Source organism: Dipodomys merriami, unplaced genomic scaffold, assembly GCF_024711535.1.
Source record: "Dipodomys merriami isolate MVZ:Mamm:240054 unplaced genomic scaffold, mDipMer1.0.p SCAF_12, whole genome shotgun sequence".
Classification (NCBI taxonomy): Eukaryota; Metazoa; Chordata; class Mammalia; order Rodentia; family Heteromyidae; genus Dipodomys; species Dipodomys merriami.
The window spans coordinates 23489327-23513966 of NW_027202493.1; the positions used below are offsets into that span (position 1 = coordinate 23489327).

The 24640-nt window shown below is 44.3% G+C and overlaps 1 long non-coding RNA gene across 4 annotated transcripts in view; it reads left to right on the forward strand.

Annotated features, from left to right (window-relative positions):
• LOC138823264 (uncharacterized) overlaps window positions 1-24640 on the forward strand; it is a 58167-nt gene that overhangs the window by 11283 nt on the left and 22244 nt on the right. Inside the window, exons 2-5 of one of the 4 annotated variants that reach the window (XR_011370772.1) lie at window positions 5876-5991; window positions 10045-10267; window positions 16490-16756; window positions 17189-17322. This is a non-coding gene — a long non-coding RNA (uncharacterized lncRNA). The remainder of the gene's footprint in view (window positions 1-5875; window positions 5992-10044; window positions 10268-16489; window positions 16757-17188; window positions 17323-24640) is intronic. The other 3 variants (XR_011370769.1, XR_011370771.1, XR_011370770.1) reach the window with 3 other exon arrangements.

The window sequence follows — 24640 nt, forward strand, 5'->3', positions numbered from 1 at the left end:
TGGAAGTGAACATCTGGGGCTGTTGAGATGTGTCCACTGGAGAAGGTGTCCATGGAAAGGGGTTCATTGGTAGTAACTAATGGGAAGGAATAACAATTTTCAAAACCCAGAGTTCCCTTTCCTCATATGTAATTTGAGAGATTGGGCTAGACAATGCCTCAGCTGTCTTTTCACTGAGATGAGTGGTAGTCTAGGTCCAACCTTGTTGGTGGAGGATGGGGGTCTAGTCTACTTAGGGGATTGGCTTGGATTAGTCATTAAACCCTTAGTCTGAATGACCTTAGGTAAATATCACAGGATACCTGGGCCTGTATATGGTATAGGGGTGAGTACAGTTTTTCATAGAAATGCATACAAATTCTGAAACAAATTCCTATAAGTCCCTTGTATTTTATTGCAGTCATAGCACTTAAAATCCTCTCCCAAATATGTCTAAACACAATTCACTGTTTTCTTGGACTCATAGTCACCATCATAAATATCAGTGGTGGCTCACTGGCATACAGACAGACCCTAGTGGTGATGGGGGATACCTTGTACTTAGTGTGGAGGTCACAAAGGCACAAGCGCTCGCCCTGGTGATGGTCTGGATGGAGCCTGAGGCAGTGCCCAGCCTGGAAGGTGACTCGTGCCAGTGGCCGATGTCACGTGACAGCCATGCTGCTTGTAAGTCATGTGATCATCATCTGCTCACTTACCTTCTTTGAGTCTCATTGTTCTTGTTCTAAAAATGAAGCTGTGACATCCAGTTCTCCGGGCAAACATAAGGCTATGTACTGAGCAAGCCCTCAGTCACATTCCAGAGCATTCTCCTGTTTGCACTGAATCTCGGGAGAAGTGAATTGGCTTTCCTGTTCAGTGCCTGGCTTCGGAGATTGACTCTGAGCCCTTTGGAGATTTGAACACCTCAGATGATGCTGGGCTCCACTGAGCCTGAAGGCAGACAGCAGATTTGATTTAGAACACCGCAAAGAGGAGAGAACAGATTCCTTAACTCCTTGAAACTTAGCACATCCCCCTGCCCTTACTTGTGGAATAAGAAGGAGACAAACATTTCCATGGCTCCTGGGCTCTCTGACACATATCCAGCCCAGCACTGACAGAAAACACTGATGGCTGCCGTTTGCAGCCGAGGAGTGGATAAACAGTGCTGGGTTTATCTGGACCTTCTGATCTCAAGATTTCTAAGAACATTAGACAAATGTCTAGCAGCAGATAAGATTTTTCTCTATTTCCTGGATGGATAGTCAGCAATAGTCAGGCAGCAATAGATTTGCAAATAGAATCTAGGTCAATTGCTTTAGAGGTGAGAATGGGCGTTGTGGAACCATGAGTGCAAGCACAATAAAACATAAGGAGCCCTTTCAAATTGCGTATTTCTGGACTCCTGAAAAAGACTCGCTGTCACTTTCTCTCCAGAGCACACCAGGCCTTTTCCTCTCATGAGCTGATTGGCGGAAGGATTGCTTTGCTCTGCCCACCACATGGTGCATGGCAATGGGGATTGGGCTTGCAGGTGAGACTGGGGCTTGGAATGGCTGTGGGTGGAGATTGCTGGTGAGACTGGCATGGAACAGCTGTGGCGCTTGAGTGCTTACAGTCTCCTTCAAACTTCATAGTGAATCTTAACTCCCAGCAACAATGTTAAGACATTGGTTCCACAATATGGATGAAAGAAAAGCAGAACCATTGTTTTATACCCAGGTGGGATTAGAAACCACTTGAGGGCTCAAGAAGGTGAGAGTGTCCCTTCTGTCCCCCTTTCCCCTTCTCCAAGTGCCATGAGAAATGGGCCTTTCACCAGATACTGAGTCTTCCACAGCCCTTGACCTTCCCTGCCTCCAGAAGTATGACAAATTATTTTCTATTGTTTATAAATTACCTAGTAGAAGGGATTTCTTTATTCTTTGTCAGTTGTGGAGCTTGAACCCTGGGCCTGGGTGCCATCCCTCAGCTCTTCAGCTCAAGGCTAGCGCTCTACCACCAGTTTTCTGGTGGTTCATTGGAGATCAGAGTTTCACAGACTTTCCTGCCCGGCTTGGCTTTGAATCTGATCCTCAGATCTCAGCCTCCTCAGTAGCAAGGGATTATAGGCATGAGCCACTGGCGCCTCGTGGAAGGGATTTTTTTTTTTTAATCATTGCAGCAGCGGTGGACTAAGAATCCATTTGCATCATTTTCCATCTTGTACAATATCTTTTGGCTAGTATTTTATTTAAAATCCATGCCTCTGTTGTAAATGATATTGATGTTGGGTGGATATGTGCGCAGCAGGACATTTCTCAAATGTTGGTGAGGGGTTGTGCTTCAAGAAATGACCTAGAAATCTTCCTCCTTTAGTGGTGTGCTTGAGCAGTCATAAAGCACAGACTGTCAGCAATAAGCACTTGAGGGGCTCTCAGTAAGCATGTACAAAAACAGCTCATAAAAGGAATGAGAGAAACTGCTCCAGAGTGGTGTTTTGGACTGGTACAGACCCTTCTGCTTCCAGATGTCTACCCTGGGAAACAGATGTGCCTTTACCTTTCCATCTGGCTTAGAGGCTAAACTCCACTGACCTCATAGTTCGCTTGTCAGAACTGTTCTGGACCCTCTAGTATGCATCCATACCTTATGCTACTGAGCAGTCACCTTCAGCAGGGCACCATGGAAAGTCGAGGAGAATTCAGGGGCAAAATGGAGACCAGGCCTTATGGTCTTTCCAGTTGGCCAAGACCAGAGGGATGAATGAGACAGATGCCGAGGAGAGCACGTGTGCGAGTGCATGTGGGGGGGGGGCAGGGGAGTGTGCACACGTATGTGTATGTGTGAGGGTGTATAAGGGCTGGGCTGTTGGGCAACACTCTCATCATTGGTTTATAAAATAATATTCATAGCTGGTATTTTAAAAACAGGAAGTAGCCAGGTGCTGGTGGCTCACACCTGTAATACTAGCTACTCAGGAGGCTGAGATCTGAAGATCACCGTGTGAAGCCAGCCCAGGCAAGAAAGTCTGTGAGACTCTTATCTCCAATAAAACTACTTCAGAAAGCCAGAAGTGGCATTTTGGCTCAAGCGGCAGAGCACTTGCCTTGATCAAAAAAGAAACTCAGGGACAGCACCCAAGCCCCAAGACCGGTTTAAAAAAAAAAAGGAAAGATGGCGCTTGGACTATGCGTCTACTTTCTCTATCTTTGCAGATAAAGAGGTTTCGTTGGAAAGGTTTCATCACCGATGGGTTGACAGGCCACTGCAATCACTGGATTCATTTAGGAACGGGTTTGCAAAGTAATAAAAAGCTCTCCCTATTTTATAGTTCTACCTGTACTCAGCAGCTAGCCTCCTGAGTTATGGGGGTGATGAGAATAGGTAGAGTAAGAGCCTCCGATGACTTTTCACAGTTTCTCTTTTTGTCTAAAGCCTGACAATTAAGTATATTCATATGATAATATCTAATATGAAAAAATGCCTAGGTGAGAAAGAGTGGGAGGAAGTGTCCTTTCACTTAATAAACTGTTCATTTCAAGCTATGGATATTTTCGCTAAATTACATTCAAGTTTTCCTTCTAATTTCACCTCAGAGTTGGTGAATGAAATGCCATTCTGTCTTGGTTCTCAGTGACCAGAAGAAGATTTATCATCTGCGTGTAATGTGGCTGGAATAATGCTGACATAGAAATAATTGCTTTTCGACAGGTGGTCCTGCAGCTTCATGATTAGCTCTACAAAGTCCATGTCAGCAAGATGCTCATGGATGCTTTCTCTGGCTCTCAGTGAAGAATGACCTGCTTCTCTGAGAGTCCAGTGCTCTGAAGTATAGAGACTTTGACAGAGAGTAATCGGGGCCTTTGACCAATGCCTTTCATTACCTTTCCAGGGAGCACAGCATCCATTTAGTATAGAACCATCTTTTCATGCAAGTAGGGCTACAGCGTGAAATGAATGTGGTAAAACTTTCACAATGCACAAATGATGGAACAGGGTGAATTGGAAGGTCTCAGAAAGCCTGTTTTTGGTTGGCTTACAACAGGTGAGTGAGCAGAGTGTTCTGTATGCAAACAGGACCCTGGAAAGGTTGTCCATGCTATGGTTGAAGGATCTCATGTAAACAGACCTGCAACAGGATATACCCATGTAAGGAGGCTTTTCCAGTGGTCTGTTAGGAAAGGATCGGTTTTGCAATGGTGTCTTTTCTTCTTGCCGCAACTGAACATCCCATGAAAAACATGAGAAAGATACCAGTGCTATCACTCTCCAAGTATGTCACTGAATGAGCCAGTCCCTTAGATCCCTGAGATTTAGAAACTATGTAGTATGTATTTGTTAAACATATTCTGACATCATAAACCTTTTTTTTTGTTCTGGGTTAGTGATGAAATTACTGGGTGTTTTTGTCACGGTGAATATTTAAAATGTGTAATTTGTTCTCAGTGAGAGAACTGGGTGGAACTATCAGTGAGATCATACAAAAGGAGCAGGAATCTTTCCAAATGGAAATATCATGGAAAGGTTTTCTACTATCCCTAGGGAAATTAGAAATTAAATGTGAAATCCATTCCTGAACCAGTGACATTAAGAAAATATTTTAATTTTTTTTTAAAATTAGGATCTGACTGATCTTAGATGGACTGTAGTTTCTGGGTTTTCATTTGATGCTACTCAGATTGACTTTTCACCCTATTATAATGATTATTGAATCCCTACTTTGGGCCACACTTCCTGTGGATACTGGGAATGCCACATTAATCAGTAATACTGCCCTCTCAGGACTCATGGCAGAGGCCCACTCTGTGGCAGTTACAGGTGCTAGCATCTTCTGCAGTAAAACCACCCAAGAATTACTCTGGCTTATAGCCTATTAATCTTACCACATCCTTAATACAAAGAGAATTTTATTACCGATTTACTCAGCAAGTTAAATTGATGTTTATAAGTCATGGAGGCTGAGAAGCATGATGACATTTCTAGATGTGCTTTGTCAGTACTAGTTGTATTCTTCCTTTCTTCTTTCTTCCTCCTCCTCTTCCTCCTCCTCCTCCTCCTCCTCCTCCTCCTCCTCCTCCTCCTCCTCCTCCTCTTTCTCCACCATCTTCTCCTCCTCCTCCTGCTCCTCTTCCTCCTCCTCCTCTTCCTCTTCTCAAGATCTTTTAACCAAAACCAGAAGTTTCCTCTTCTTTTACTGGAATTAATGGAAACTGATTCTCATAAAGAGGTTTCCCCCTGAAAAATGAAAACTGAGGGCTGGGAATGTGGTTTAGTGGTAGAGTGCTTGCCTTACATGCATGAAGCTCTGGGTTCGATTCCTCAGTACCACATTCACAGAAAAAGCCAGAAGTGGCTCTGTGGCTCAAGAGGTAGAGCACTAGCATTGAGCACAGAGAGGCTCAGGGACAGTGCCTAGGTCTTGAGTGCAAGCCCCAGGATTGGCCAAAAACAAAAAAACAAAACAAAACAAAAACAAAAAACCAACCACAACCACAACAAAAGAAGTGGCTCCATCAGTGACACCATGCCTCCTAGAGGCAAGGAGAGGAAGGACATCAGGTGGTTGTGAGATAGCTCTGGAGACAGAAGCTGATGGTCTTCAGGGACCCAGCTTTCCGGAGTTCTGCCTGGGTCTTTGCAGTGACTCTGGACCACTGAGGCTCAAGTTTTCACCCTGGCTTTTTCACCACCATAGACTTAGAGGTGGTTCTTGAGGGACTCTAGAGATAAGGAGGAGACCCCACGCACTACTGAGATGTACTTTCTCACTACTCAGGCAAATTGGTGAGACATGACTCAGAACAATTCAGAATGTGGCATTTTTAAGACTCCATATGGTAGGGTAGAATTTCCAAACATATATTACCTCATTAAAAACTCACAGTAATACTATATCATTTCTATTTTGCAGGGAACCTTGTCACTTTGCGGGGAAGCATGAACCGGCAGAATAGAACTTTAAACTGTCCTCTGACTGAACCACCCTGCCTTGAGGACTGTATTCCCTTCGACATTCTTTACACCTTGGTTGGTTTTAGAATTTTTCTTTATTTTTTAAATGCAATATATATGTATTCATAAATTTGGAATGCTTTAAATCCATATTTCCTTCCCTCCCTCCCTCCCTCCCTCCCTTCTTCCCTCCCTCCCTCTCTCCCTTCCTTCCTTCCTTCTTTCCTTCCTTTCTTCCTTGCTGAGCATAGAATCCTGGGTCTCTGGTAATGCAAGTAAGTATTCTACCACTGAGCTAAATCCTCAACCTGTTTTTATTCTTGAACTTGGCTATGCTTCTGTGTATGTGTGTGTGTGTGTGTGTGTGTGTGTGTGTGTGTGTGTGTGTGTGTGTGTGTGTGTGTGTGTGTGTGTGTGTGTGTATCTGTATGCATGCTGTACTGGTGCTTGAACTCAGGGCAACAGTATTTTCTCTTAGCTTTTTCACCCAAGGCTATACCACTTGAGCCACAACTCCACATCTAGCTTTTTGTTGGTTAATTGGAGATAAGAATCTTACAGACTTTCCTTTCTGAGTTGCCTTTGAACTATAAACCTTTGATCTCAGCTTCTTGAATAGTTAGGATTAGAGGCATAAATCACTGATACTTAGCTATGCCTTTACAATGGTTTTACAAAAATTCCTGTATGAGAAATTGATTCATTAGAGAATACACACTACATAGACACTTTTGGTCACCCAGGCTAGACAGCTGTGAAGGGGACCAATGAGGTGTCAGGGCTGCCTGCAATTGACCGCTTGACACCCTCCTCCTGAGAACCCTTTGAGCCCTGTGAGCTCCCTAGCTCTTCCCTCCAGAGCACAGGGAAGCTGCTCTCCCCACAGGAGGGCACAGAAAGAGACTTAAAAAGTCACGCTTGTCATCCTACCTACTCAGGAGGCTGAGATCTGTGGTTCAAAGCCAGCCTGGGCAGGAAATTAACCTCCAGAAAACCAGAAGTGGAGCTGTGGCCCAAAAATGGTAGAGCACTAGCCTTAAGGGGCAGGGGGAGGGGGGGGGACACCCAAACATGTCAGGGACAGTGCCCAGGCCCTGAGTTCAAGCTTCATGACCAATAGCAAAAGAAGTCACTCATTACAGGTCTCCATGCCCACTTGTTCTTAGTCATAAAAGGAAGGGAAATGCATGTTTAGTTTTATTAAAGAAACTTAAAAAAAAAAAAAAGACTGGCAGAAGCACTCATCAGAGAGCTCTTTGTAACAGTTTGGTAACCTAAACAGAAAAACCTTTGATAAGCTCCCTGGGGAGCTTAAATATTTTTCCTTTCTCAGCGTCCAGGTAGGGAAGTGAGCAGGTCAACCCTGAAACAAGATGACCTGTTCCACCAGCCTCAATAAACTCTAATCCTGGAGGAAGGAAGTGGGGTCTGGTTTCCACGGTGTCTTAAAAAAAATCAGGTCTTTGTTTCTCGGGATTGCTCTTCCAGTAGTTGTTACATAGGGTGGTTTGCTGTGGCAGGAAAAGAACCTTCTGAAAACAAAGACTTGTTTTATAGGCGCAGAGCAATGCTTGCCAAAGCCTCCGAGCTTGTGTGTCGTTCTGCGATGTGGCCACGGGGTGGCGCCAAAGGAACCGGGAATCACAGGCGACGCTTGTTTTCCAACTTCTGTGGTGGGTGGGGGTGAGGAATTGGGGCAAGCCAATCACAGAGGAAACAGGAAAGTGCCCCTCCCCAACCCACTTTCAGGGTGGGTGGTCCTTTTATTAAAGATATGTAAAAAGGAACGGAAGCTTCTCTAGAAAAGATGATATCATTTGGAAAATACTAGCTGTGGTGGGGTGTCAAAGACTGTTTAGGATCAGATGAATGAATGCAGCTTCATGCAAGCAGCCTGGTTGTGCCCTTCCAGCTTGCTTCCTTCCGCTCCTGTGTAGAAACAGCTAACAGTGTGACTTTTTTTCCCACTTCCTTCCTTCCTCTGTACCCCCAGGTCCCAGCATGTCCTGCATTTGGAGTCCTTCCCCTTTCCTTAGGGGACCAGGCCTCCAATGGCCATCCTTTCTCTCTCTTGCATCTTACCGTAAACCTGCTTAATAATCTCCATCTTCAAAACTAAATCAATCTGGAACCAAGATGCCTCTCCTAGCGTTCACCTTCACGCTCCTGTCTTTTTCCTTTCCTTTTCAACAGACTGCCTGAGATTGCAGGCTCTCCTCCCTCCTCTTTCTCTCCTTCCCTCTGTCACACCAGGCCTCATGTTCCTAATTTATCCTGCCTCATTTTCCCCTAAAATTGCTTTGCTCCCTTAATGCCTAAGGGAACTAGATGAATGAATATCTCCTGTATTTGCTTTGAGCTTAAGCTTTTGAATTCCTGGCAGCCATTGACCATGCCTCATTTTCCCTAGTCTATCCTGCCTCACCTCCCTCCTGATTACCTGAAACCACTCCAGTTGAGTTTCTGCATCTCTAGCTCCACAGAAAGTGATTGCCATAGTCTTGATTCAGAAAGTGCTATGGTCTCTTTCCTTCTGTGGCTTCTCTCATATCCAAAACTAAATTGATTCGAGTTTCCTTCTTGGCTCTTGCGGCACTCACATCCTTTTAGATTTCCTCCCAGACCCTTCCTCCTCCTTGCTCCCATCAAAAGATCTGTTTCCATGAAGCCTTGTGCTAGTTGTGGAAAGGAGATCCCTAAGCACTTCACTACAACAGAACCTGGGCCTGGCAGTCAAAGGGACTGGAGTTCTTCATCATCGCTTCATTTTAGTCAGAGCAACTGTGACCAAATACTGAGTAAGTTCTCAAGATAAAAGGATTAGGAAAAGAGCTGGGTGCTGGTGGCCCACACCTGACATCCTAGCTACTTGGGAGGCTGAGATCTGAGGATAGCAGTTCAGTGCCAGCCTGGGCAGGAAAGTCCATGAGACTCTTATCTCCAGTAAACTATTCAGAAAAATCTGAACGTGGTGCTGTGGCTGAAGTGGTAGAGTGCTAACATTGAGCAAAAAGAAGCTCAGGGGCAGCGACCAGACACAGGGTTCAAACCTCGAGAGATTTTTTTTTTTAAGGATAAAGTAAGAAATAGTGGTAGAAAGGTTGGTATATTTGTCATTGTTGTGACAAAATACATAAGAAAAGGGATTTAAAGGAATAAAACCTTATGTAGGTTCATGAGGATCCTAGAGCTTTCAGTCCATGGTCATTTAATTCCTGTGATGAGGTTGAACATTATGACAAAGCTACTTACCTTATGGTAGCCAGGAAGCAGAGTGGGAGAAAGAGAGAGGGAGGGAGAGAGAGGGAAAGTATGCATGTGTGTTGGGCAAGGGGTGGGGACACAAGATACACCTTTCAAAAGCACGTCTCTAGTGATCCACTTTGCACAAATGGTCTCACCTTCTCCTTGTCCACTCAGTCCCGAGCTCCTCAATAGACTAACCCATGCCCTGCAGATCCAATCACCTCTCAACAGCACCACCCACCTGCTGGGGACTGGCCTTCAACACATGAGCTTTTGGAGGGCACATTTCATTTCTGAACCATACCAGTGCGGAAGAGGTCAAATGTCAGTGCTGGGTTAGAGGTCTGGACCCAGTTTCACAGACCCACATCAAGAGTAGGAGAGTCTGACCAGTGTGTGTTTATTACCCACCCCTTGAAACACAGGGAGTGCCAAACCCTACATACACAAAGCTTTTTTAAAGGCACATATCCTAAGGTTTCAATACATATATGAGAGATGAACACCAACAATACTATATATTGTAATACAAACGATGAGAATGGGATCTGGCTCAGTATCCTATTAAACGACCCTTCTCCTTCTTGTAATAATAAGCATGACACATTGTCTCTGTGAGGGGATGGGGGAGGGGGATGATGTTATGATGTGGACATTGTGATTGTAGCATTTGGCTACGCAGGAATCTACTTGATATTTAACACTGGATAATGAAATGGCCAATTGGGAAACAATGAGGCTACAAAGTGAGGAATAGTGGGTATGGTATGGATAGGCAAAATAGAAACTCAGACATATTAAATATGAAGATGCCTTTCTTCATGTTTGATTTTTCTTACAGTCTATTAGATTTTTTATTTGATTTTGCTCTTTTTCTTATAGTTTATTAGACAACTAGTACATTTCAACATTAAAAAGAAGAAAATGGCTGGAATATCCCAGGGGATGAAGACAAGGAGGCGAAGCAGTCAGTTCTGGCACTTACGCCTCACTTTCCCATGCAGAAAGAGAACCGTTCATCATGGCTTTCCAAGCCAAAGAGAACTCATCAAAATGATGAACTGTGTGGCCACGATGAGGTTCCTTCTCATAGATGAGTAAACCGGTATATTTGGAATGCGTATTAGAGTTTACCATTGAGTCTGCTCATCACAGGTCATGATATGGCCCAGGATTTAGGCCTGAGTCATTCTCAAAACTTTCCACCTCTCAATCTGCTGAAAGCTTAGGTTTATGTGCTGATTCTTGGAATCTGGCTCTAGTTTCTGATAGAAAAACAGGTCTGGAATAAGGTGTAACAACCCAACTTTTTAGCAAGCATCCCACACAGTTCAAATGGTAATGGTTAATGACCACAGTCTGAGAAATTTCATGCAAGTTCTATGGCTCACTGGCTGGCAAATACCTAACTACCTCTTAGCAGTGAATTCTAACCCATCTGGAAGCCGAGGCAGGGGTTCTGCACTGTTAGGAGAACTTGGAGTACATTGTTAGCTTTTGCTCTCCAGCCCTCATTCACTCTGCATTTCCTCTTGGCAACAGCCCCTCTTTCTTGCTCACAAATGAGCTTCAGAGAGCATTCATCCTCCAGCCCAGGGGCCAGACAGGTGACCCTGTAGCCCCAAAGCGATTGTAGAGGGTGAACATGTGACCCAATGTCATTTGAGCAGATCAGGTCCTGAATCTTATCCAGAATTTGAATCTAAAAGTCAGGGGTGTATCTAAGCCATTTTGCTGCCATGGATGAAAAGAGAGAAAACAATTGTTTGAGCCCAGATTAAGCCATACATAAGGCCAACCAGACCCCCTCTTGAATTTCTTGCTTTAAATAGGGGAAACACTTTTAAAAAAAATTATCTTTAAGTCATTGTACAAAGAGGTTACAATTCCATATGTCATGTTTCCAGTCCCCCTACCCCACCTTCCGCTTTTATTTTTGGTATTGGGGCTTAAACTCAAGATCTAGGCATTGTCACTGAGCAATGTTTGCTCAAGGCTAGTGTTCTACCACTTTGAGCCACACAGTACCACTTCCAGTTTGGGGGTGGTTAATTGGAGATAAAATTCTCACAGAGACTTTTCTGCCTGGGCTGGCTTTGAACCATGTTCCTCAGATCTCAGCCTCGTGAGCAGCTAAGATTACAAGTGTGAGTCACCGACGCCTGGCTCCCTTCCCTTTTATACTTCATGATCCTCTCTTTCTTTTTTTAATTGGTCACAGTTATTAAGAAGAATAACTTGAAGGAGTATTGTAATATGTCAGATGAGTAGAAAACAAGGGCCAAATAGTGTTCTAAACTTAGAATCTGGCTTAACTTCCCCAAAAACAAACAAACAAAAAATAATGAAAGACCTAAATACTTTAAAAAAATTGTTAGCAGAACAGAGCAAGGAGGCTTAATCTCCCCTCCCTGAGGTTCTCTAGTTTCTAGAAAATTAGGGTTAACCTGACCCTGTCCCCAACAAGTCCGCTTCTCTCCACAAAAGCATTTCCCACAGTATGGGGAAGGCCACGGAGTGAGGATTCCTTCTGGCTCTGAATATTTTCACAGTTTTTACTTTATGAGCTCTCAGTGGAGTTTGATTGGCAGTTCAAGTGAGAAAGAAGGTTCTTGGTTGTGAAGGAACTGTCTGGCACTTTGTCAGACATTAGCATCTCTGTACTCCACAGTAAAGGCTAACTCTGTTAACAGCTAAAAGCAAACAACAAATAGTCCCATGAATTTCTAAACACTCCTTGGAGAGCAGGTACTGCCCCTGGTTGAAAACATTTAGTTGTTCTGAGAGAACAAACAGGGAGAGTCTGGGGGCCAGAGTGGACAAGGAAGCTCTTCCTGCTCATTCGTTCATTCATTCGTTCCTTCCTTCCTTCCTTCCTTCCTTCCTTCCTTCCTTCCTTCCTTCCTTCCTTCCTTCCTTCCTGCCTTCCTACCTTCCTTCCTTCCTTCCTTCCTTCCTGCCTTCCTGCCTTCCTGCCTCCCTGCCTTCTTTTTCCTTCCTTCTTTTCTCTTTCTTTGTTAGTGACTTTAAAAATTACATTTAAGTAGTTGTACAAAGAAATTTTGATTCAACCTATCACTTTATGAATGTATTTTTAATGCGTTCCACCTCCTTCAAAAATCTCCTTCCATCTCTCCCAACCCCACCCATTCCCCTCAGTTTACTGTGTTGCATTTTCACATAAGAACATTGAATATTATTATTGAATTTGCCTGTGCACCTCTCTCCATTCACTGGCCTCCCTCCCCTTGACCTTATGTTGTAAGGTAAATCCAGTGGGCAAGATACAGAGAAGCCACATTTTGAGAGATCGAATTGGGAGTCTTCATTAGAAAGCCAATGTCTGCAGGTGGACTCCTGTCACAAGGACCTGCAAATACACTAACACTCTTAGAAAAATGAGCCAGGAGAGCAGGAGAGGAAAGAAAGAGCAGAAAAATAACACCAACAACTCAGATCAACCCCAGTGGAGAGCTGAAGTGGGACCCACCGTGTTGAGCAGAGGAGCTGGGAGAAAGAAGACACAGCACACAGCACAGGAGGCCTGGCATAATGGCACCTGAGCTGGATGGTCTGATGTTAAAATAGGGTCAGGTCAGGGGGCAGGGTCACAGGAAACTGGAGAGTCTCCTGTGTTTACTGACAGGTCCAGTAAAGCTAAGGCCCCACCCCTGCCTCCGAGAATTCAGGCATGCCCGTCACCTGTGAAGACAAGATGGCACAAGCTAAACCCAATTCCCTATCTACCAAGTAGCCAAGATGGCGCCAGTTAGACCCAGCATCCCCCCTCACTTACCCCTCTCGCAAGGTATGTTCCAGCTTCCAATTATTTTCTTGTGGTATACAAGCATCTAACACAATGCCAGGGCTAACTAGGCACTCTGTAAAGATGTGCCAATTAGTTACCATGTTTGAGCTCCCGGAGAATGGAACTTTCACATCCTCTACATTGTGAAAAGCCTTGGGCCAACTTGAGGCACTGTGGTGCTACTGGCAAGCGCTCAGGCCATAGTCCTGCCATTGGTGAAAGCAATGCCTACTTTAATTTAGATGCAAACGATGGGAAGAGATAACTCATCTCAGCTTGGCTTTTCACCTGTGTTGCACTTGCAGAAACTGATTCATGCAATCCTGTACTTAATTACATGTCTTTCTACCTCTGGCACCTAAAACCGGGGTGCATTCAGGCCACGGGGTGGTTATGTGGGTGGCTGGGATGTTTTCTTGGGCTTCAGACACAGAGCCAGGCTATCAGTAGCACAACTGTACTTTTAAGAAATGGAAAACTTGTTAAAATTATCAAAGTAGGAAAGAGGAGCCAGGCAGGACCAGGCCAAAAAAATGGGTCACCCAGAGAGGCTGGGAGGTAACAGCAGGAGGTGGAGACACTAGTAGATACTGGAAGCTGGAGGTTACTTTGAGCTAGCAGAGGGCCAACATTGCACTTTCCAGGCTTCCCGTCCCCAAAGCTCCAGTTTCGCCTGGGAATGTGAGCAAACCCTTGCTGAGTGCAGGTAAGATAAGATCGGCATGGGTCAGCAGACCCAAACTTGCATCATTTTTAGTCAGAAGCAGGGCTTCACACTCCTTGCTCAGGGGTAAGTCAGGATAGTTTTATTTCCCAGGGTGATCAGTGAAGTAGGGTGGTCGAGTCTGGCTGGTGCCATCTTCTTGGCCACATGGTGGATGGTAGGGTCTGGCATCTTGTCTTCATGGTGGAGGAAGGGTGAAGCCCCCATCTTCCAGGTGGTGGGCCGTCCCTGAATCCCTGGAGGCAGAGCGGGGACTTGGATGACGGGTTAGTAAACTTCTCAGTCTGGTGCCTGGGACTCCAGTGTCCCGTGACCCTGACCAGCTCAGAAGCTATTACACCATGCTACGTCTCCCCGTTCGTGTCCTGTCTCTTGCCTTCTGGCTCTTCTCTGGCCACCAGCTCACTTCAGCTCTCCATTGGAGCTGAATTGGTTTGTTGGTATTGTTTTTGTTCTTTCTTTCCACTACAGCTTTCATAGCTCAGTTTCCTAACAGTAATAAAGCGTTAGGTGTATTTTCTAGCTGCTGGTCTTTGAGACAGGAGTCTACCATGCAGTTGCTGGCCTTTTAATAAAGACTCCAAATTCGATCCCTCAAAATGTGGCTTCTCTGTTTTCTCGTGACTGGATTTGTATCTGATTTATGGTACAAACATGATAATAAAAAATAAAAAGGTCCAAGGCAGGAGAGTAAATTTTGTCACAAACCAAACCCATTTCTACATGTTTTTTTTTTGTTTGTTTTTTGTTTTTGTTAGTCATGGGGCTTGAACCCTGGGCTTGGGTGCTGTCCCTGCGCATTTCAGCTCAAGGTGAGCGCTTTACCGCTTGAGCCACAGCACCACATCCGGTTTTCCAGTGGTTTATTGGAGATAAGAGTCTCATGGACTTTGCTGCCCCGCCTGGCTTTGAACCGTGATACTCAGATTCTAGCCTCCGGAGTAGCTGGAATTACAGGCGTGAGCCACCGGCGCGGCTTTCGTTTGTTTTGGTCCTACTACTGTGGCTTAATCTCAGGGTATCTACACTTGGTTCTTTGTACTCAAGACTGGTGATTTACCATTTGAGTTATAGCTCCACTTCTGTTTTGTTTTGTTTTCTGTTTGGGGTTGTTAATTGAAGATAGTCTCACAGACTTTTCTGCCCAAGCTGGCTTTGAACCATGATCCTTAAATCTTAGCCTCCTAAATAGCTAGGATTATAGGCATCAACCACCAGAATTTGTTTCCCACCAATAGTTTTCAACTCCCTCGAAATCCGATGGCCATGACCAGACACAGGTTTACCTGTCTGAGCTTTAATTCGGCTGAGCATCTGAGTGCCTTTGCAGACGTACAGAGCATGCTCATGTTTTATTCTGCTTCTGCGCTACAGATAATACCATGTGTGGTTGGCTTTGACTTACCCCAGTGGACTTATCTTTAAATACCCAGCAAGATGAAATCTGATGCCTTCTATGGGAAAAGTAGAAGGGAATGACTTTGCAGTACCAAGTTTACCTAAAACAATCCTCTCCCCTTAAACCTATTTTCCTCCCAGGTGCAAATGTCAATTCCTTTTTAATTAGCCAAGGGTGTTAAATAACAAAAGCCAGATATACTTTCCACCTTCTTTCCCAGGTGAACAGGATTTGGACCAGTAAAATGTGGCTGTTCTTCCTTGCCCTCCCCAGAGTGACAAGGACCCAAAGGCAGGATCTCTAGTTTGATGTTAATGACTTTGCTAGAAGTCACTTTGGGAGAAGTTTCAAAGGCAGCCACAGAGCAGTGAAAAGCAACACATGAATCTGGGTGATGCCCCAGACACATTAATATGCGACTGTGTGTAAGAGGCAAGTTCCAGGAGGAGGGTATGTGAAGGTGAGCTTGTCACTACACTGGGTGAGAAGAGGGTGCCTACTGTAGAGGACTGTTCCCATTTTCTGACCCCTTAAGTCAGGGACCCCTCTGGGTCTCCTGGGAGTGTCAGTCAGAGGTGCGCGCGCGTGTGTGTGTGTGTGTGTGAAGTGACCAAGAACAGTGTAGAAGAAGGGAAAATGAATAATATCTTTAATTTAATTTCTATTTCTGCCCACAACAGAGGCCATTCTCAACTTAAAGTTTTAAAATTATTTCCTTCCTGTGTTTTTTAAAAAATTTTTATGTTTGTATTGTTGCAAAAAGATGGTGTACAGAGGGGTTACAGTTGTGTAAGTCAGGTAGTGAGTACATTTCTTTTTGGACATTGTCACCCCTTCCCATGCTCTCTCTCCCAGTTTTTCCTTTCCATCCCCACCCACAAGTTGAAGAGTTCATTTTCAACATAGTGTCTAGTGAGTACCACCGCTGTATTTGTTCACCCTTTGTCCTCCATTTCTGTGCCCCCTTTACTCTCCCAAAGACAGATAAATGAACAAACAATACAAAAGAAAAGAAAACAAAAACAACAAAGAAAAAAATCTCCTGTTTCCATTTCCTGGAGTTCATTTTGATAAACATTATTTTCTATGATCAGTGGCTCATAGTCATTAGGCCTCTGTGTTCCTCCCCTAAGAGAATTATGTCCTTTGACTTACGTAAACTTGATTTTGAGTCTTGTGTCTGCAACAGATCAGTTAGGAGATGCTGGGGGAAGTCTTTGAACTCTCCAATTCTCTGTTTTCTGATTTATGGAATGAAGATATCAAAGCCTTACCTCATTGGGTTAAAGAAACATAGCAGATAATGTTGGATAACCATAAAGCACCTGGCCTAGGCTTCTGGCACATAGTAGGGCTGCAGATTGGCAGTGACGTTTGTTCTTCCTCCCTTAACCAGACGTAAAGTAGCTGCTGTTCCCGGAGCGGCATAGGGACGCGTGAGAAGAACAGGCTCCAAGAATCCTGTGCTCACCACAGGATTCTCCAGAGAGAGAGGATTTCACAGTGGCTTCTGCAAAGCCTGGAGAAAGGAGCTGCAGCATGGGACCGACACTGGGAAGGTCAGGCTTCCTGCCACTTCACAGATCGCTGCAATTTGCATACACCAGTGGAGTAGAACCCTGGCGTCTTGGCCAGGAAACATGTCAAAGAGCAAATGAAGGGGGTAAGAGTAAAATGACCTTCAGTCACCTGTGGGATGTGGCATGTGACAGTATTATTTTCCTCAAGCCCTGGGTTCAATGCAGAGATTGCTGGTTCATAGCTAACTTCCTAGTGCTTGCAGAGTTGCTTAATAATAACGGGTGACTAAATGAATGAGTCTCTTAGACTCCTGAAAACCTAATTTTGGTTTTCCCATACTCTGAAAGAAAAGTTGTGCCTGGCACCTACTTTTCTGAGGTACTGCATGCATGTTATGCTGTAGTGTTGGGACTACTATTTCAGCCTGTGCCTGGCCCAGTCTGCTTCACACACATCCATGGCTAGAGAGAAAGAGGAGGTTAGCAGTAAAAACCAGAAAGCTCTACTTTCATACACTTAATGAAATGTGCAAGTAGAAGCAATAGTGCTGAGTTGCCCTCCATTTGCCCTCCAGTTTCCTTTCCATAAACGTGAAACTGTCAGAACCCAGTGACATCACTGTGGGACAAGCAAGACAAGGCAGGGTTCTGGCGGCACAGTGGCAGTCCCAGCAGGAAGTTCTACAGTTGTTGGGCATTGGCAAAAGCAGTAAGTATACCTAGGATTTCTTGGCTAGAAATCCAGGTGGTGTTAACATTCCTATGTAAGCATGTGGGAATGAAAGCCATTGAAAATTGAATAAAATGTCTCCTAATATTACTTCCTCTAAACATAAGTGCGTCTTAGGAACACTTATTTGACAATATTATTGACAATACATTGTCAAAATTTATTTGACAATCACCTTAGGTCCTAGAAATCAATGAGAAAGAAAAGGAAGAAAGGAAAGAAGGAAGGGAAGAAGGGAGAGAAGGAAGGAGGGAGGGAGGCAGGCAGGCAGGCTAATTTCTGTTCCCTTGTACAACAGGTACTTGCAAAAATAACCCAGATATCACTGTTTGATATGACTATCTGAATCAGGAAGCTCAGCACCAAAGCCCATAAAACTGGGCAGAAAGATCACTCACAGTGTGTGCAGTCAAAGGGAAATGAACGAGGGAAGTAGTCAACTCATGTGGGGTGGACTTGGGGTGGGTGCCAATGTAAGAAGTCAGGAGGAAGCTGGTTGCCAGTGGCACATGCCTGTAATCCTAGGCTACTCAGGAGGCTGAGATCAGAGGATCGTGATTCAAAGCTAGCCCAGGCAGGAAAGTCCCTGAGACTCTTATCTCCAATAAACCGGTAGAAAATCGGAAGTGGCTCTGTGGCTCAAGCTTGCCTTGAGCTGAAGAGCGCTGGGACAATGCCCAAGCCCAGAGTTCAAGCCCCACAACCGACAAAAAATAAAAAAGAAGTCAGGAGGGACAGGGGATTCCTAGAGTCACAGCATTTGGGGGCAGGTGAGGGAAAAACAATGGAAGCATAGCGAGCATCTTCACTGGGCAGGAGAAGAGAGCAAAGGGGCAGAGCTGGAGGAGACTTGGAGGTTCTGAACATGTCGATTTCTGCTGTGGATTTTGCAGGGAGAAACAAACCAGGCAGAAGTTGCAATCACACTGAAACAGTGTGAAAATCAGGGATCCCTAGTCAGGCCCTGCTTTTATTAATAACCTTGGTCAAAGGTTCCACTTTTATTACCTTAAAGAAAATCGCCTATTGAATGTTTAAAAGTCTGGTATCTCCAGGCCAATACCAATTATTGTAATCATTCTGAAAGGATTAACTGCTTGTGAGTTTCAGTTTTTATTTTATAGAGAGTAGATTTGTTTCCTTTTTGCTTTACAAACTGCTCAGCACTGGGGACCAGTATCTTAAGGACTATCCACTCCAGGAAATCCCTGCAGGGTCCTGAGTACCTGGAGCTGGTTTTAAAAAGATCATTAAACACAAAGCAGCTCTTCCCTCCCTGGAGCTCCTGCTAATTTGTGTTTAAAGACCTGGACTGGAGCAGAGTTAATATTTACAGCGAGGTAATATATTATTTACATGGACTCCAGACCCCAAAACATCTATAAATTCACACATAGTTAACCACCTTCTGCTCCTTCCTTCCTTTACTCATTAAGTCAATTCAAGACCTGGCCTATTACTGCACATAAAGACCTTTCAATAATTTTACCCACAATTCCTTTAAGAGAAAGTATAAAAAATGAAGGCTTTGCCCAAGGATTTCTTAGTTAACATGGTACTGTCTAACAGATTTCAAACGAATTGCTTCTGGGTAAGGTGATAAAATGGATAAGTGATTAAAAAATAGGAGGAAAGCATAAATTATTGGCCTTTTTTCTTTTTTGGTCCTCTTGGAATTTTATGCAAATTGCTGAGGAGAAATGGAGTCTAAGGGGTGAAATAATCTAACAGATGTAACAAGTTATTCTGGAAGATTTCCAGGAATAAGAGAGCGTACACAGGAACAAAGCTTATCTAAAAGGCAAATTATACTGTTTAACAATATGTGAGCTCATTAACATGAGTTGACAAATTACATATTGCACAAGAATTCTTAAGCAAGGGTTTTCAACCAACAAAAGTCTGCACCTGTTCTCACTTAGGTGCCTGGAGCTCCTCAAGATTTCACCCCAATTTCAACCTAGTTGAAACAACATGGTCTGCTCACTCCCCAGGAACAGGAATCAAGCCCCCTCACCTGATTGTCTCCACTGTTTGCTGCATGCCTGGGCATTTTTCCTTGGCGCCTCTTCCTCTCTCTCCCCCCACCCCCTGCTCCCTCCAAGGCTGGTGTTCTTCTTCTGGCTTTTTGGTGCTTAATTGGAGATAAGAATCTCATGGACTTTCCTACCCAGATTGGCTTTGTACCACAATCCTCAGATCTCAGCCTCCGGATTATCTAGGATTACAGATGGATAAAAGCCACTGGTACCTGGCTGTACACCTCACTTTGTATGTATCAATTTCCATGTCAAAGGCAATCTAGTGGCTATTTAGTGTCCATGTGTTCTTCTAGATATGAGTTCAGTCATCCTATATAGGGCTAGACTTCTAGGGAGCCTAAGATGAAACCCTTGCACAATATTTCCCAACATCTAGCATGTGGGCAATTGTATGCCCCACAAAAGGCTTAAAAAATGAGTCAAGCTGAGCACTGGTGGCTCATGCCTATAATCCTAGCTAATCAGGAGACTGAGATCTGAAGATCATAGTTTGAAGCCAGCCCAGACAAGAAAATCAATGAGACTCTTATCTTTAATTAAGTACCCCCCCCAAAAAAAAGCCAGAAGTAGAGTTGTGACTCAAGTGGTAGAGCACTAGCGTTAGGGAGAAGGAGGGAAGAAATTCAGGGACAATGCAGTGCCCAGGCCCTGAGTTCAAGCCCTAGGCTGGCACCAAAAAAAAAAAAAAAAAGGCAGTTTACTGACTTTTGCACATTAAGGAAAAGTGAGACATTTCTTGGGATAACATTTACCAGCTAGAATTAGAAAAAATATTTTACTGTGAAAAATATCTCTTGTGAAATGTCAGACTGGTTAATTCCACTGTTTCTCTCTGGTCAGTGGTAAGCTGAATCAGAGATGGAAAGAATGTGCCCAAGGAAAGAACAAATGTGAATGAGTACTTTTAAAAAGAAAAGAAAAGAAAAGCTACTGCTGAAACAAAGCTTCCCCATGGGAGGATTTCTAGATTCCAGTGCAGATTTCCAGATCTGATTTCCATATTCCAATTCAGACTATGCTTACCTCATTTGGTCCCTTCCTTTCCCCAGCATTTTATTACAAATATTTTACCATAGATGGAAAAGTTGAAAGAAATGTGTGGTAAACATACATAGACCCATCCATCGTTCTGGCTCTCTTGTTGGTATATTTTACTAAATTTGCTTGATCATAGCTAGATCCATCCATCTACAGTAACCTCCATCTGTTTGGCTGTTCATTCATCCATAGGTAGGAGCACAGGATATTTGCCAAGTAAGGAAGCAGTGAATGGCCAGATGGGCGGCTTGAGGTGGCACTTAGGGCAAGGGTCAAGAAAAGGGAAATAGCCATGTAGTCCAAGGTTAGGTCTCACGGCCATGGAAGCTTTTCCACTCAGGTTAGTAGATACTTTAGATCACATGAACTCTGAATCATCTGGCTCTAACAGAAATCAATTCACTGAGCTTAAGAACAGATCCCCCAAACCAATCGATAGGACCACCAAACCTTTAGAGTTTGCCATAAGGAGGTTCTCATGGCAGTCTCTAGAGTTGTTACTGAGCGGAAGGGTGTGCTACCTAACCCTTACCTGTATGCTGCCTCCTGCTGGCAGTTGAGGACTGAGAAAAGGAAAAGGTCATCTCCATGCTGCCCATTTTCCTGTCAGTCCATTTGTTGTCACAATGTAGTACGACACCCAGACTTTGGCGGGGTGGCCATCTCCAAGGCCACCACTGTGTGCATCTCCCAACCTAGATTTGGTTGTGACTGCCTCCCTCCCATGTATGAGACCATAACTCATCTCCCCAGGGAGTGGATTTCAGCCACCTCTGAACACTTGCATCTCACTAGGTATACTTCAAGAAAAGTTAGGAAAGTCCCAGGTCAACTTAGCCCCAGGGTGCTTGGCATTCAACTACCTCAGGCCTGGGAAGAACTGTCCCCACCCTGCAGGCCAATTCCTTCCTGGGGTGGGGCACACCCCTTGCTCCCTTCTTCCTTGTCAGGCCTGGAGCACTGTCCACTGTCTCCACCCTGCTGTCTGTGCTTCCAGACCCACTAGAAGATCAACTCCAGCGGGAAGCATAGGTACCTGGGGAATCACAGAGGTCTGTGTCCTGGCTGAGACAGACACCAGGGGAATGTCATGCTGCCTGTTTTACCACAATGCAATGGTATCCATTTCCTGTGTCCTCCAGCAGGCTCACCTTGATGACACAGGAGTCTCGCACCTGCTTGTTATACAGGGGCACAGAGGAGCTGGTGCTGCTGACCCTAGACACAGAGCTCTTAATGCTGCCCATTGGTAGGGGTCCGATTTGGTAAAGGCTGAGGGTGCGAAGCTACTAGTGAAGAAGTGCCTGGAAATAACTGGGTAGCTGACTCACTTAGGGTAAGGGTGAGTCCCATTGCCCTGGCCAAACTCAGCCTTCAGATTGCAGCTTGGAAGTCCTATTCCCGGAAATACTCAGTTCCTTATACCTGACTTTTCAACTGTGCCCTCAAAAATTAACTAGCAAATCTGAAAGAGGATTTTGCTCCCATTTTTATTGTTTCTGTACTATAGGACAAATTTCAGTTTGAAAACTGTATTTGTGCCAGTGCCTGCCCATCTGATTTGCATCTGATTTGCATTCTGAGCTTTTGTGACAGAGAGCAAAGAATATGGAGACTGGAGCTGATTGGGGAGAAAGTGACAGTGGAGACTGGATGGAAGCCATGTTAGGAACTGCCTGCCCATCGTGAACTTGCTGATTGTGTAACGTTATTGCTACTCTAGATGTGCCCAGAGGATTTAATATTGGGAACATTTTTAAAGTATGAAAAGAGAAGTCAGTAAACAAATAAGGGCGTTTGACAAACTACAGTAACCATTTGTTTCCATCATTGTCAACCAACTGGCCATGTGTGTGCATCAGTAAGAACCATTATAAACTACTTACCAGGTTTAGGTTGATCTTGGCATTGATTTGCTCTAGACCTGGGTAGGCTATGAACTTACTGAGCATGCAAAGGTTCAAATCTTTCCTGTCAGAGCATAAACAAGCCAATCACCCATGAGACATTCATTTACACGCACATATGAAAAATATAACAATAAGCTGGGCATTAGTGGTTCATGCCTGTAATCCTAGCTACTAAGAAGGCTGAGATCTGAGGATTGTGGTTCAAAGCCACCCTGGGAAAAAAAAGTCCATGAGACACTTATCTTCAATTTACCACCAGAAAACTGAAAGTGGAGTTATGGATCAAAGTGATAGAGTGCTAGCTTTGAGCAAAAAAGCTCCGGGACAGTGCCCAGGCCCTGAGTTCAAGCCCCACACCCCACAAATAAAAATAAAATTAAAATAAATACAGGAACTATATTGGAAATTATTAAAAACCTGAGACTGCTCTTTATAAGTGACTCAATGTTCCAGTAACAAGGTCTGGTTAGACTAGTCTCTGTATTCTCTCACTGGCCCTTAACACTAAGGATTTCTTGCATTGGAGGAACAGAGCTCTACTATAATGAAATCAAAAGAAATCATTCTCCTGTTGAAGTATAGGAATGTAAGAAAGGATTGACCACAACCCCTTACACTTTGGTGGTGGTATGTGTGTGTGTGTGTGTGTATGTGTGAATTCTCTTTGGTGACAGCCTTGGGATGGTGGTCCAGTTTCTTGTTCCACAGGATCTCAGCAGGTCTTACTTCTTAGTTTGTTTCTGAGTGTTTCTCCAACCAGGTCAGGTTTTCCCTGGGAGAGATTTGCCCTGCACATGCTGATCAGAGATAGAAGGAACTGTTCCTTTTTTGGGGGGAACCTATCAACCCCACTTGCTGGAAAATGGCTTTCCATGTCTGTAAGTCTGCTTATGTCATGATACCCAGAGTGATAGTAATTTACAATCATCACATAATTATAAACACACATTGTGTCCCTAGGCACTGGGTTTCACACGGATTAGAAGCTCCGTAAATATTAGTCGAATGATTGACTGACAGAATGAATGAATGGCTCTCTCAGAATGACTTACTAGCAGCATAAATGCAATGCCTGTGACTTGGGAAATGGTTAAATAAAACCAATTTCCTTAAATTCTCCCTGACTGGGTTATCACTTACCTCCTTTGCCCTCTTCATTCCCTCTTGCCATCCACCCAAAAGCTCCTGCAAGGATGTACTTTGTGCATACAGTCTCCAGAACAGGCGTGCCTGAGGGAAAAGGAGTCCTGGGCACCAAGGGCTCTATGCCTGAGAACAGAGAGATTTGGACAAAGAAGGATCTGAGGGACCAAATCAACTGCTGAGTGATTTGCTGGAGGTGTGAAGTCTAAGTTTAGCTTTGGGAAGTTAGGCAAATTGCATTTTGAAATCACACCCTCATGAAAGGAGGATGACTAAGCGACAATAGAAAAGTAACCACAAACTTACCCGAGTAAAATTAATCACTGTGAACACACAAGAAGAAGAAGCAATTTTGACCATTGGTATTGGCCAGAGAGACAAACCTATGCTTGTGTAGGGAGCAGGTGCTTCTGCACCTGCTAGGGAGTGTGTGGTAACACATGGTCTCCAAGGGAACAGCCAGCAAGAACCGCTTCACCGCGCACTTCGGCTTAACCAAATGCTCCAGCTTTCCCCTGTAAACACACGCCATATTTGGTTCTATCTATCTATCTTTCTTTCTTTCTTTCTTACTTTCTTTCTTTCTTTCTTTCTTTTCTTTCTTTTTCCCCTTCCTTTCTTCCTTCCTTCTTTTTTTCTTCTTCCTTTTCTTATTTCTTTTGTTTTCTCCTGTACTAAAACTGAACTAAGGACACTGAAGCCTTGATCTGACATCTACTTCAGGGTTCCCACTATTGCCCAATCACCACTACCACATCCTCCCCTCTCCTCTTCTCCCTTCCTTTCCTTCTTTTTTTCTTCCCTCTCCTGCTCTCTTCTTCCTGTCTTCCTCTCCTCTCCTTCACATTTCTTCCTCCTTCCTACCTTCCCTTTTCCTCCTCTCTTTTTCTTTCAAAAGGGTTTCTCTATGTAGCTCAGAATAGCTTCAGACTTACATTATTCCTGCTTTAGTCTCCCATGTGCTCAGATTACAAGCATGCCCTGCCACACCTGGTTCTCCTTTGTGATATATAAACATACACTATGTGCAATCATGTTAGCTGCTTGGATGCTCTCCAAGCCTTCTAGCCTCTGCAGTCAGCCTCTTTCAGCCATGTCCAGACAATCCTACCTGAGACCAGACATAGCCTTGCGGCGTCGTAAAAATAGAAAGCTGGGGCCTCA